The following is a 12947-nucleotide window of genomic DNA, read 5'->3' on the forward strand; positions in this document are numbered from 1 at the left end:
GCAGACAGAACAACATGCCCCCAAATATGATGGGGAACAGACATATCCAATATGAGTGAGTGGGCAACTTCAAGCAATTGTCGGTTTTTTCTTTCAGACACACCATTTTGTTGAGGAGTTAAAGGGGTTGTCATTTGGTGAATAATACCTTGAGCACGGAAGAAAGACTCCAAAGTATTATTCACATATTCGCCTCCATTATCAGTCCGGAATACTTTAACCTAAGCGTGAAACTGAGTAGACACTATAGTACAAAACTTTGGAAGGATGGAAGCAACATCATGTTTATTTTTCAACAAGAAAACCCAAGTGAGTCAGGTACAATCATCAATAAATGTGATGAACCAACGAAATTCGTTCGAAGTAACGCGAGCCGGACCCCACACATCAAAATGCACTAAATCAAAAGGCTTTGCAGGTTTCTGTCACTCAAAGGAAACACAGTGCGATGGCTCTTGGCCAAAACACATGTCTCACACTTAAAACTGGACTCATCACAAGAGCGGAATGAAGATGGAAACAGACGCTTAAGGTAGCCAAATGATAGGTGTCCCAAGCGACGATGCCATAACCAAATTTGCTATTTGTCTTTGACACTGCAACTTTGAACAGTATTACCGACACGATCACAAGCTGAGGCGAAGGCAATGTCAAATAATATAACCCCCCCTATCCGTTTACTATGCCTAATCGTCTCGTGAGTCTTGAGATCCTGAAAAGTGCAATGCGTAGGATAGAAAGTAGCAGAAGTATTAAGTGTATCAAGTAATCGACCAACAGATAGCAAGTTACAATAGATATTGGGAACTAATAACGCACGAGACAAGGACAGAGTAGGAGTGAGAGAGATTGTGCCCTCACAAGTAATTGGAGAGAGAAAGCCATTAGCACTAGTTATGTATGGGTCACGAGTGTTATTAGACAACTCATTAAAAAATTTAGCATCATAAGTCATATGATTAGAAGCACCAGTGTCAATTATCCAAGTGTTGAAGCCAGTACCTGGAATAGAGTCGAAACACACAATTCTGCGAAGAAACAGCAGAACCAACAATGGAGTTATCGCCCATGATTGTAGCAAAAACTCAACAGATTACAGTAGAGTATACAACGGAACACAGCAGAGGCACAAATACGGCAGATGCACGAAGATAGGAATGATACGAACACAGTAGAGGCACGAACACTACATCACAACACATAAACCCAGGAGGGCACACACGACAAAAGTAGAAAATATATACATATAAGGCTAGAACACAGGTGGGCACAACATACAGGTCACCAAATTAGTTGGCTCTGATACCAAGTCAAACAATATGGGTAGAATATTTTCAGGTTGTATTTCATTCTCCAAAAGGAGGTATTTATAATACAAGGATGTAACCCTAGTAGAGTCAAACTAGGAATAAAGATAAAATCCTAATTACACAATATTTGTACAAAAGGAAAGAAATATATTCCTAATAAACTAGGTAATAAATCTCCTAATTAAGTTAGGATCTTGCTAACATCAACCACCACCAAATCAAACCCAGTGGAACCACAACCCAATTGGACTTTCCAAAAAATTATCAACCATCGACCATGGCTCAATGAAACCAAATGGAGATTTGTAACTTCGAAGGAGATGAAGATCTGTGACTTCAAAGGGGAATAAGAGACCTTGGCTGCTAAAATTTATGAGTTTAATCATGGGCTCCATGTTTTTGAAGAAACTCCTGCCTTCCTTAGAGCCACTTTAGATGTTGATGCTCGAGGTGCTGCCGGACATCCCCTTATCACTATTTAATTGTTTCTGTTTTGGGGCGTTTACCTCTATACCCAAAAAAAAAGGGGAAGAAGAGAGAAAATGAGAGGGAATCAGAGAAAAGTTTGGGAGGGGGAGATAGAAAAGAATAGAGAATGAGAGGGATATCATTGTGTCAATATTGGAGATAAAAAGTGAGAGAACCAGATAGTGAGATCGGGAGGGAGAGAGAAAAAAGAAAAAAGAAACGAGGCCTGGGAAGGAAGAAGAAAAGTGTTGTAAGATGATAAGGTGGAGCCCACATGTTGGAAGGAAAGCACCCCGAAAACCTAGTAAATTTTTGTCGTTAATTTGAAATTTACCGGTTCTACCTATTCCTCTTATTTGTGTATAAATATGTTACTAACGAAATTTTTCTTTGCAAAAGACATCCAGTTTTCTCCATATCTAGATATGCGATATCAACTTGTTTTTCATATCAGTGAGCACTCGATGTGCTTGAGAAGCAAGACTATCTCTGATCATCAATTCAGGAAGCGAGACTATCCCTTATCATGTTTCGGCGATGTCGGGGAGTTATAAAGATGACCACATCCTCTAATCTCCTAAAATTCTTCTAGACTAGGAGAAATGAGAGTTTGTTGTTTTCTCCCACCAGCTTCCTTCCTTGATTGCTTACCTTATCCTGCAATTAATATCACAATTTTTGTATCTTTTCTTTCTTTTTATAACTCTCTGTTCATAAGGGATTTTTATTTCTTTAGAACGAACATCTAACGAAAGAATCCATGAAGTGATCCTAACTCTAAGGGTTATTTGTTTTTGACAGAGAGAAGAATTGTGATTTTTGCTCTTGCAGGATATAACTAGCTTATCAAGCGCTACATTATATTTACTGGGCCGATACGAGCTTGAATGATACTTGAGAAAAGTTTCTCCCACCTAAGGATGTAAGCAATACTTGTGTTATTTTATGCTTATACACTTATTTTGATATTTGGTACTACATCCTTAAAGGTAACCAAATGGGGAGATAAGGCCATTCCAAAAGAACGTCATGCAAAGGACCATTCCAGAAGAATGGCTTGTATCATTCTGATATGTATCCATGAATTATTAATGCAAATTTTATAGATTGTAAGTTGGATACATTGATAATACACTACATAGATTAAAGTCCCATGAGAATAGAACATGGGTATAGCAGTGATCAATATGATGCACGCATGTTGCGTAGCAAATGATGTGGATTGAAGTCCCGAAAGGCAATCCTTTAACATGTCAATATTAATGCGTAGCAAATTATATGGGTTAAAGTCCCAGAAATTAATTGACATGTTTGTGTTAATCTGTGGCATACTTGCAGCATGGCAGATATATAGGTTCTAAATGTTCCAACTCCCTAAATAGAGATTATCCACGCCCTACTGTAAAATAACGCTCCATTGGAGGTTATGATCCACATTCTCACATAATTCATGTCTGTTTGGAAAGAGACAATAAAAGCCCCCTGAAGTGGCTTGGGTACCCGAAAGCAAAGAAATGCTTATAATTGATGCATGCGCATGCACATGAGAATAGTGGGATCATGAATTGATGAATAACAATTTTTTGATTTTGTAGTAGCTACTCAAATCATCAATGGGCTGTGTTGATTGGAACCATGTTCAATTATCAAATGTCGACAATATGATTGGCCAAAATAGAATGAGGCAATTCCATTTCAGATGAGAATGAACGTGAAAGAACAAACCCATAGTACGAACCCTAAAGGATGTTAATACTGAAAGTTATACTTGCGTGTTCGGAATAAAAGGGAATATATCCACTTTGTATGACACAATGTTTCTGACAGAAACAAGGAATGTTGGGTTTCTCCATATTTACAGATTCAATTGTGCTCCCTTACTGCACATTTACGGAGACTAACATGTTATCTTTAAGGGTTATTAAATGCACTGAGCATATCGCCAGAAGCGATTCCTTAAAGATATATAAATAGTTGGGTTAAAGCTATATAATGTGTCATAAAGTTTAATCCCTTTAAACAAAATCCTTGAAAGAATTGCAATTGCATAAAGCAAGTCCCTGAAGGACATGTGCCTGAAGCACAAAATCTATACTTAATACTAATATGTATAAATTGCCTCATTGAGTACATTGATTATAATGTGTTTGCAACACATTAAAACTCCTACAGAGTTCAAGAAATATTTGTCTCGACTTGAAGGTCGAGCATTATGCCAACGAGATTTTTGCTTATACTAAGAAAGTATTGAAGCATTTTTATGAGGGTTATCCGTTGAGCACTTAAATAATGTTCCGTAAATATACTGGACCGAATATTATATTTTCCAGATAAAGCTAAGCTCCATCACCACCACTTTGGGATGATGTGAGGCATATTTGATGCTATCTCCGCATAACACCATATACGGGCATATTCTTTTCAAGTAAATTTACAAATAGCCCTGATTTTGTGGGATACGCAGACTCTATAAATTTCTATGGTCGCTTATTGGAAAAAGCTAGTCATGAAGATTGGGGAAAATTTCTATCGTGCTGTCAATAAAGACCTTTTCACACTGTACTCTTTTTCCTGCATCCAGGTTTTTATCCCACTGGGTTTTTCTTGGCAATGTTTTAACGAGGCAGTGTCGCACGCATGTCAATATACACAAATTTTTATGTTACACATGGTTATGTACTCTTTTTCCCTTCGACCAGTTTTTTGTCCCACTGTGTTTTTACTGGCAAGGTTTTTAACGAGACATATTCCATACATTGTGGTCTTCAAGAGGGAGTGTTGTAAGATGATAAGGTGTAGCCCACATATTGGAAGGGAATCTCCATACACCTTCCTAGAGTCTTCTGATTACCGAATGGTTAGCCAAGGTTTTGCCTATAAAACTATGGCTTCATTCTCATTTGTAAGATAGAGAACAAAGATTCAATGAGAAATATCAGATTCCTATGCTTTCTCTATACCTCAATTCTCTCTACAATCTCTTTAGTTTTATAACAAAAAGAGAAATGAGAGTGTTGGCGCAAAAAAAATGGCTCGACACTTTCCCGCTCAACTTAGTGATGTTTGGGCCTTCGTTATGCTCGGGGCCTCGATAGAGCGCGTGATCTGCAAGATAACGAACGCTCGGTAAGACCTAAAGCACCGGTGTGGTATCGGTCGAAGTTTCTCCGATACTTAATTAAGTACGGATTTAGTAAGCTTAAACTGACATATCAAAAGGCAATATGCCATAAGTTCTAATTACCTCCATTTTGGGGAATTGTGCTCCTTTTATAAGCCTTGGGAGGTGGGCCTGCCACATGTCTTGGAGAAGGAGGTTGCCCTAATCGAGGAATCGGTAGGCTGGGTGCCGAAAGCCACCATGGTTAGGCACAATCTTTGTCCACGTGTTTGGCCCTCATTGGCTGTTCATTTTGGGTATAAACAGGAGTCCCTCAAGTTCTCTTTCGAGGGTTCTTGGAAGGGGACTTGATATTCTCTTCGACAGCGAAATGCTATCCGACCGTTCGGTAATTCAGGTGATGGAGGGCTCAATCTTGGCCCTTCCGTGCGTTCCCATTGGTGCCGCGCCGGGAAAGTCGAAGGTCGCTTCAAGCAAGGAGTGATGGGATGAAGGGCGCCGTCTTTCATGCCCAGCGTCGTTAGGTCATCCACGAATGAACGACATGTGGCGTGTGTACTCATTAGGTGCGGCGACATTAACGCGCCGTATGGTTTTTCTAGGCGCATCGTTGCGAACCCTCGCCCTATAAATAGGGGTGACTCAAAGGGAAAATCACTTTGCATTTGTGAGAGAAGCGAGAACTCTGTTAAGGCGATTTGGACGAGAGCTATCGGCAACAAAGGTGATTTCAGAGTAGACCGTCTGCAATCCAGCGATTTTCGGCTTGGGCAATCGGCAAATAGAACGATTTCTAACGGCGATCAGCATCCAGTTCTTGCAAAACTCCGAGATAAGGTACCGTTCGAACTTCTCTAAATCTGTTTTATCTTTTGCACCTCCTTCTTTAGCAAAGACTAGACTGACCTAGGTTCCGTTCAGTATTCTAGTTGCCATAGGTAGCGATGATAGAATCGGTAGGTTAGTCTTCTGTATGGCCCTTAGTTTCCTTTTCTCTGCTTTGTAGATGTCGATAGCGAGTCACAATTCGAGAGTAAGCCCAATGCTTTCGATAGGGAGTTGTTGGACGGTTTGTTCGATTCAGATAGTGAGGCCGTGAGGCCCCGATACTGAGGACAAAAAGATACCGATGTTGAGATACTTGGTGAATGCCCGAGCTCGTTCTGCTCGCCACAAGATCGGGAAGGGCTCATGACTCAGCCCATGCCGTTGGTTGTAGGGTACCGTGACGAAAGTTATGTCGGCAGTGATTAGCACTTCGAGTTCCGACGAAGGACTCATGGGTGCAGGAGGATCATACGGTCATTAATCGGAAGCCTTCACATCGGCCGTGGCGAACCAGAACCCTCTTCCGCCCGAGGGTATCCATAGTTTTCCCCAACAACCCTAGGGTGCCGAAGGAGAACCTCTTGGTGTAGATTATCTAGAGCCCAACAAGATCACCGAACGGGAGATAGCAAAGTACCGCACCGAGCATCTGCATCCCTAATTCGATAAGGATGAGGATTGGTCCTACCGAATCCTCCCCAAGCCGGCGGCGAAGTCATCTTCTTTACCGATGTACTTCAAGGAGTCGATTGCCGCAACCGGTGCAAAGAATATTGGCTCAGATCGGCTACGCTCGGGTTAATACAACCTCAACTTCGGGTGACGCTAATGGGGGTGGTCACGGCGTTCGGCATGGCCGAGGAAGGGAAGCATTCCTACGAGCAGTTCTCTTACTTGTACAGCGTCACCAAGTCGAAGAGTGCCGATCACGAAGGTTGGGTTCAGCCAATTGTCTCCGGGCTTCCGAGCGAGGTCGTTTCTTAAGTGTCGTGCCGACTTCGTAACACTTGGAGAAATCAGCGGCGCTTCTTTTCGCGATTGGGAATTGCCATTGAGAGAGTCTTTTCGATTCCCCATCCCTACCACCTTTCAAATAGCCGGTAAGTGAAGGTGTCGTTCGGTGGGCCTATAGTTGTGTCTCATTTAAGAAATCTAATTCTGTTTTGTTCCCTGTGTAGGAAAATTGAAGCAACCTAGCCCAACTCTCAGAGATTCGGCAGATTGACAGGTGAGGTTGAAGGTCCCTGCCGTAGTGAGGGTGTACCCCAAGTTCCTTTTCACTGCCAACTTGATCAAAGCCCAACTCGTCAACCCTGCCGAGAGTAAGTGCACTTCGTTTACTTTGTGTTCATTTATATCATATCAATGCCTTACCGATCTTCATTTTGTGCAGTGACGGACGCCGAAGAACTGTCGAGGCCAAAAGGATGAAGCGAGTTGTCCAAGAGGTGCCTAATGCTGGGCCTTCAGGGAAAGAAGAAGAATAGGCAACCGGAAGCGGTTCAGTCCCCTCACAGAGTCGATCCGAGGACCAAACCTTCGCCAATCGTCTCTAGCAACTCAACGCCGGTTCGGTGCCCGGTGGGGCGCATCTGCGAGCTTTACTTGAGCCGAGGGCCGACTACCGAGGCCCCTCTTCCAAGGTTACCGAAGCATCCGAAAATGGTCGACCGAACGCCGAACCCGCCCCAAAAGCGTGGACGGCAATGAGCCTTCTAGGGCCATTCTTGTCGCCGAAGACGATGAGCGTTCTCGCCGATCCCATCACCCTAGCATGTCCATCGAAGCAGTTCAATTTGCGAACTACATGATCCTCGGTTCGCAAATGGAGTGGCAGAGATTGAGGAGCGCCAAGAGGCTCCTTCGGGAGGAAGTGGCGTGCCTTCCGCCTCCAAGCATCGTACGTTTATCGAATTCATGCATTGTTACCATTCGCTTTCACACTTGTCCCGATACTTTTCGTCGCTTTCCGTGCTTCGATGGACATGTGGTTGTGCGTGAAGAGGGCCATCAACGCGCCGAATAGGCCAAGAAGGCCTACGAAGACGGCCATGCCAAGGTTAACAAGGCGGGCAAGGCTCTCCAAGATTACGCTCACCTCCCCAATGACCAACAAGCTGCCGAACGGCGGTAAAAGCTTCTAAAGCCAAGTCGGGGAGATGAGGACAGGAGGCGGCGTTGATGGCGGCCAAGGATGACGATGAGACCAAGGAGGCGGTACAGCGGCGTTGGAGGAATCCGAGCGGGCTAAGGCGGCAGAGATTGCGGCTATCGTTCGTGAAGCGGCCGGGAGATACCGTTAATCAGCGAGTTCTCTATCTTCGGACAAGGAAGTGGGCTTGGATATGGCAAACCTTCAGATCGCTTCAAACGGTATAACCCCGGCAGAAACTAAATCTCAATTTCGTCTCCGATCCCCTCTCTACCGAAGGCATAGCGAGGAGATGATTGAGGATTACGAGGGGGAGATCGCTCCCAAGGAAGCCATTGCCGATGCCGATGCCGACAAAGGGGCTACAATTTGAGCATTTACCTTGTAATTTCTTTTTTTTTATTTTGTACCTGCCATGAGGCAATATTTCTGAACACATTGGTGCCGAGGGCGCCTTTTACTTTATTTTGTTTCAGTTTTTCTTCAAATTTTGTCCAACTGGCTTACAAACTAATCGTTTTAATTTTCCGATGGCTAGATTAAAGATTAACTGCAGAAGGCTAGTAAAAGACTAACTTCCGAGTGAACTTTTAATTAGTAAAAGCTGAGAAACTAATCCTTTCATTTGCCGATGGCTCAATAATTGATTAACTACCGAAGGCTAGTAAAAGAATAGCTCCCAAGTGAACCCTCAGTCGGTAAGGCACTGAACTTAAGTGTTTTAATTGCCGAAGGCTAATCAAAGACTACTGTTTGAAGCGAGCTAAGCACTTTAGTTGCCGAGGGCTAATAAAAGTTTGTTCATAAATGTAGGATACGGCCTGACCGATGGTCCCTACCGTATCCTTTTAAATAACGAAAAATTAAATAAACACACCTGAAGGTTGTGAATATATAAGACGAAGACTTTTTCATTAAATATTGCCAAAGGCAAAGATACATTCGGAGTTCGTTTTATAATTACAACATGCCGTAGGCTAGGGAACTACTTGAAATAATACTTCAGATGTTCGACGTTCTAAGGATGATCGAGGGTCTTTTCGTTGGAGTCTCTGAGTCGATAGGTTCCCAATCGAAGGATGTCGATGATCTCATAAGGTCCTTCCCAGGAAGGTTCGAGGGTTCCTTCCGTGGGGTTCTTAGTTGCTAGAGAGACTTTTGCATAACCCAGTCCCTGATTCGGAAAAAGCGGGATCTGACTCTTGAGTCGTAGTACCAAGAGACGTGTTGTTTGTATGCCTCATTCCGAAGGTTGGCTTGTGCTCGGCATTCTTCGATCAGGTCGAGGCTCAATGCGAGGGCTTCCTCATTCGCCTTTAAAGCAAAGGTTTCCGTTCGGTAAGAGGTCTCGCTGATTTCTACGGGGACTACCGCCCGATCGGAAGGCGAGAAAAGGGCGTCTCCCTGTAGCCGTTCAAGATGATGTCCGAATAGCCCATAATGCTTCGAAGCTTCTCCGCCAAACTCCTTTGCCTTTGTCAAGCTGCCGTTTGTAGCTTCTTGATGATTTTGTTTATTGCTTCGACTTGACCGCTCGACCGTGCGTGAGTGGGAGGCGAAGAATAGATTGATCTTGAGGCGAGTGCAAAACTACAAGACTTCCGAATCAAACCGCCGCCATTATCGGTGGCGATCGCATAAGGGATACCGAATCGGCAGTAAAAGGCATGGGCTTATGATCGGCGTTAAGGGTTCGGCAGGGATGTGAGGCACGTTATCGAACAGTTGGCATTTGTAGCACTTCTTCACTAATGCATTCGCATCTTGGTGCATGGTCGGCCAGTAATATCCTTGTCGAAAAGCCTTGTGTCCAGCAATCGGGACCCCGAGTGGTCACCACATAATGGATCTCCTGAAGGACATAGTCCCCATGTTCTGTGGTGAGGCATTTCAGATACGGCGTGGTACACCTGGCTTATGCAGACATCGTTGATGATTGTATCTTCTTGATCGGCACCGTAGCTTCCGTGCTTGAGATTTATCTTGGGGCGGTACCATTCGTTAAGTATGCATAGAGTGGGGACATCCAGTGTTCTCGCATCATGCTCATACTTGAGGTTATCGTGCTTAATGAGCCAGATTTCCACCACCTCTTCCCAATCCTATCGCTGATTCTTTGAGGCTAACAGCCGCATCAGTGCGAAGGCTTGGAATTTTGAAGGAAGTGGTGGGTGCCGATAGGTAGGTGACATGGAGGCATCCTTGGTTGCGAAGTCTGCCGTTATTTGATTCACTATAAGCTGTGAGTCGCTATGAATGCTGATTTATTTTGCGCTCATGCTCTTAGCTAGTCGAAGGCCGGCCAAGAGAGCCTCATACTCTGCCTTGTTGTTGGAGGCTATGATGTTGAATCGGAGGGCATACTCGACCTTGGCTCCGTCTGGGGTAGTCAACACCACACCAGCTCCACAAACTTGTTGATTTGCCCGAGCCATCGAAAGTTCTGCCTTCTCTACAAACTTGCGGACATAGAAAATCGAAGTTCGCTTCTCTGCGTATCGACAAGATCGAAATGACGGTAGTCTGGATACCGAAAGGTAAAGAAATATAATTTCCCCGGGAAGTGGCTTGGACAACAGTGGTGCTTTGCTCATGTAGTTCTTTAGGTCTTGAAATACCTTATCACATTCGGCAGTCCATGTGATATATTATTTGCCCCCTTTCAAGGCTCTAAAGAACGGTATGCATTTATCGGTGGCCTTGGAGATGAAGCGTGTTAAGGCAGCGATGTGTCATGTAAGGCTATGGATGTCCTTCTGCGTCTTCGGCCTCTCCATGTCGATTATCACCTTGATTTTTTCGAGATTCGCCTCGATACCGAACATGAAAGCCAGATTGTGTAGGTGCTCCTCTGCCGTCCGGCTTTTTACCAACATATTGTCGACATATACTTCCATGATGCTGTTGATATATTTCGCAAAGATTCAGTTGACGAGCCTTTGATATGTTGCCCCGCGTTCTTCAAGCCGAACAACATGACATTATAGCAAGTACAACCCCTCTGTAATGAACACCGTATGCTCTCTATCGGCATGGTTCATAAATATCTGGTTGTATCCCGGTAGGCGTCCATGAAGCGAGCACTCGTGACTAGCGATTCGTCCACAAGCGAGTTGATCTGGGCAGCGAAGCTATCCTTCGGGCAAGCCTTGTTCAAGTCGGTGTCGTCTTGACACATTCGCCATCCGCCCTTGGACTTAGAACCATTACCGAGTTGGCAAGTCGACGGTACGTAGCGTCCGGATAAAGCCGATGGTTTTAACTTGTGAACTTCAATACGCATAGCCTCATACCGTTTGGCATCATATGAACGGCATTTCTGCCTTACGGGTTTATAGGCGAGGAAGATGCTGAGAATTTGGCTGATGACCTCCGGGGAGATGCCTGGCATGTCATCATAAGACCAGGCGAACACCTCCAAATGATGCCGTAAGAACTCAATGAATTACACTCGGAGGCGTAAGGTAAGTGCGATGCCAATTTTGACGCACCGATCGGATTGCTCTTCATTCAATATCACCGTTTCTAGTTCTTCGGCAGGTTGTGTTTGTGGCGTCGGATTCTCTTCCCTTAGGTCGTCAATAGGCCCGCTGCCGTTCGATGCCCCCTAGACGAACATGGCTTCCACTGGCGGGTTGCAAGCTACGAACTTTAGTGCCGTTGCATAGCATGTCCGCACTGAGCTGGTCTCCTGACGCTGCATCTGTGCAAGTCGGAAACTTCATCGCAACATGTGGGGACAAAGCGCTTTAATTCTAGTGAGTGTCGTTCGTCCGATAATGATGCTATATGTCGTTGGGCAATCGACGATGAGGAACTGTCGTAGGTAATTATTTTCCGAGAGGCAACACCAAAGGCGATGGGTAGACGTCGCCACCACCGACCGATCCTCGGAAAAGCTAAGTAGGGTAGTTATCGCCGATTGACTTGGCTATCGGCAATTCCCATTCCTCCAAAGCCTCGGCAAAAATTACATTTACCGAGCTTCAAAGATCGATCGACCGCCTACATCGTAGTCGGTGATTTCAGGCGATCATCGGGTCATTGTGGGGTAAATGATCCTTCCTCCTCTTCTTCACGGAACGTGATGGGCTCCCATCCTACCTTCAAAGCTTACGGTGCGATCGGCTTCTATGCCAAGACTTGAGGATAGTGCGCGGCCTGTACATATTGTTTTACCGATCGGCTAGATGGTCCCGCTAGAGTGGGGCCTCACGATGGTGCCGATCATGTTGATCCGTCGATTAGCATTCGGGGCGAGTACTGCGGTGGTCTAGCAATATACCGATCCAGCTTTCCTTACCGAATCAAACATTCAACGATCTTCCTCGCACTTATGCACTTCTCGGTGTTATGCGATTATCTTTGGTGGTATCGCGAAACTTCATCGATATCCTCGTTGTCCTACCGATTAGGCTTTGGTGATTTGGCTTTGGTATTATCTCGTGCTCATTCATTAGGACACCTCATAAGTGGTATTGACAAGATGGTGAAGACTTCGAGCACAATCGTGATTTAGTAGGGCGCACGGTGGTCATTGCGATCGTATTTCCCTCGTCCTTTCTTTGAGCTTCCTGCCGATTATCACAATCATTTTTCCGCTTGTGCCTGCGAGGGTTCGTCGTTCTCTTAGGGTGTACGGTGACCCTTACCCGGATAACTTTTCAAAGCCGGTTCCTTCACTGAGCCAAAGGCCTGGACTTTGAGTTGAAATACTCACCTTGGCGTGGATTGCCGCTAGCTTCATCGGGCTCGTCGTAGGTGCATCAATTGCTACCGTGCACAAGGTATCGGAAGTGTGAGGACCGAGGGCCACTCTTAAAGGCGCCGTAGGTCGCCTATCGTCCGTTTCTAGACACCTCAAGTATTCATGATCAAGCGTGCAACGATTCCCATAGCAGCTCGTCTTCTCTCTGCTGGATCGTACAGATCATCGGCAGAGTACAGACGGTCCGTCTGGATCATAAAGTGATTGAGGAAAATCTGTTTTAGCTTGTCGAATGAGTCTACCGTTCTCGGCTCCAGACGGTAGAACCAATTCAATCTTTGCGGTGAGGGATGATGGGAA

This window comes from Prunus mume, linkage group LG5 (genome assembly GCF_029339155.1).
Source record: "Prunus mume cultivar Tortuosa linkage group LG5, ASM2933915v1, whole genome shotgun sequence".
NCBI lineage: Eukaryota > Viridiplantae > Streptophyta > Magnoliopsida > Rosales > Rosaceae > Prunus > Prunus mume.